A 2,145-nucleotide genomic window follows, 5' to 3' on the forward strand; every position below is an offset into this window, starting at 1 on the left:
CTGCAGTTCCCCCACAGGACACCTGCCAGCTAGCAATTCCCTTCAGTTGGAGAAGAGGAATATATACCCAAGTGGTCCTGGGCTACACCTCCCTACATCTTGTGCTCTGGCCCTATCACCAATGACACTGAAATCATGGTCCAATTTAGTGGGAAGGACTGGGAAGAGGGGAAGGAGTGGGGAGGAAGAAATCTGGGTGTTGACTATAGCTGAGCTCAGGACAAACACTGGCTTGAGGGTCAAGCCCAAGGCCAGCGCTAGGGCCAGGGTCAAGGCAGGAGGAGGGGTATCCAGCAGAGACTGACTTGGCACTAATATTGTAGGGATTTGCCTGGTTAATAGGATTCAAGCCTGCCTAACCTAAGGCCAAGTGGTGTGGGATCAATCAACTTTTACATAGATCTGAGCATATGGCCCGAAGCTGCCCTCTCCTGAAGTCATACAGCCCCTCCAAGAGCTGGCTCTGACTCTGTTGCAGAGTTGTTAAGCTTATAGCCCTGGTGACTAGGAGCAGATGATTAGCAACTGAATTGAATATAAAATACCTCATTGCCCTGGGCTTAATGCTTTCCTACTTGGCTGCTAGAAGCTTTCACAAGGCCTGCAACCCTGCATGCACCACAGACTGGTCCCTGTTTGAGCACCTGCTTGGTGCCCTTGGTATACTACCTGGGAGACCGCAATCAGGAGATGGAGATTCAGATGCCTTCAACCTAATCCAGGCAGTGAGTAGCTTCTGAAGGCCTAGGGTGTTGCAAAACCCAACCAAAAACGACAACAGAGCTTGTATCAGATGGGGCCAGGCCCCAAAGGCCCAAGCACAAAGCTGAGAGGTGATTCTCTGCTCCCTTAAAGCTGTGCTGCCATGAGAGGTAAGTAGGGCTGCATAGCTGCAAACAAAGACAGAATACGATCCCTCATTACTTGTTTGTGCCTTAGACAGGGGAGATTCAACCAACAGGCATGATATGGTGTCTGCAGTTGCAGGGTATGATGGTCAAACACCTCCAGGTCCCTCCAGGAGGAGCGGGTTATGCATCACGGTTGACTTGCATGGATCGCAGGGGACATGGAGCTTGCCATGCAGGTCTTGTGCTGAGTCTGCAGGGAGCTGCACCTAGCAAGGGCCCACAGCCTAGCACCAGCTCCCTACAGAGATTTGGAGATTCATAGGTTGTAAGGTCGGAAGGGACCTCGGAAGATCATCGGGTCCAGCGCCCTGCACCAAGCAGGGAAGACAACTGGGGGTCAGGTAACCGCAGCGAGGTGGCCATCCAGTCTCCTCTTGAAGGTCTCCAGGGTAGGTGATTGCAGCACCTCTGGAGGGAGCTTATTCTACAGTCTGGACACCCTGACTGTGAAGTTTTTCCTAATGTTGAGCCTGAAATGATCTTCCAGGAGTTTGTGGCCATTGCTCCTGGTTTTCCCTTCAGGTGCCCTGGAGAGCAGTTGCTCACCGAGCCCTTGATGTACTCCTGTAGTGTAGCAGTGAGCTGCTACCAGGTCCCCTCTGCCTTCTCTTCCTCAGGCTGAAGAAGGTCCCTCAGCCTTTGCTTGGATGGCTTGCCATGCAAGTCTCTGGTCATACGGGAGGCTCTTCTTTGGACTCTCTCAAGCTTGCCTACATCCTTGTTAAAATGTGGTGCCCAGAGCTGGACACAGGACTCCAGCTGCGGTCTCAGCAGCGCTGAGTAGAGGGGAAGAGTCACCTCCCTGGCTTTGCTGGAGGCACATCGATTGATGCATGCCAGACTATTATTTGCCCTGCTGGCTACAGCATTGCACCGCTGGGTCATGTTCATACTGTGGTCTGTTATTACCCCAGGTCCCTTTCAGTCATGGTGCTGGTCAGTTTGGTGCTGTCAGACCTCTAGGTCTGTTGGGGATTGCTCGTCCCAAGAATATTACCTTCTGCAAGCTTATCACAGATGGAAAAGTGCATCAGGGAGTCTCGGATTTTCCCTAGAAGGGAAGAAAGTTAGGCTGATTGGCCTATAGTTACCCAGGTCCTCCCTCCTGCCTTCCTTGTGGATGGGCACAACAGTGGCCCTCTTCCACAGAATCACAGCAGTCGGGTCGGAGGGACCTTGCAGATCTTCAAGCCCAACCCCCCGCCTGGGCAGGAGAGAAACTGGGCTCAAATGA

This window comes from Crocodylus porosus, unplaced genomic scaffold (assembly GCF_001723895.1).
Source record: "Crocodylus porosus isolate Cpor-Errol unplaced genomic scaffold, CroPor_comp1, whole genome shotgun sequence".
Taxonomy (NCBI): Eukaryota; Metazoa; Chordata; order Crocodylia; family Crocodylidae; genus Crocodylus; species Crocodylus porosus.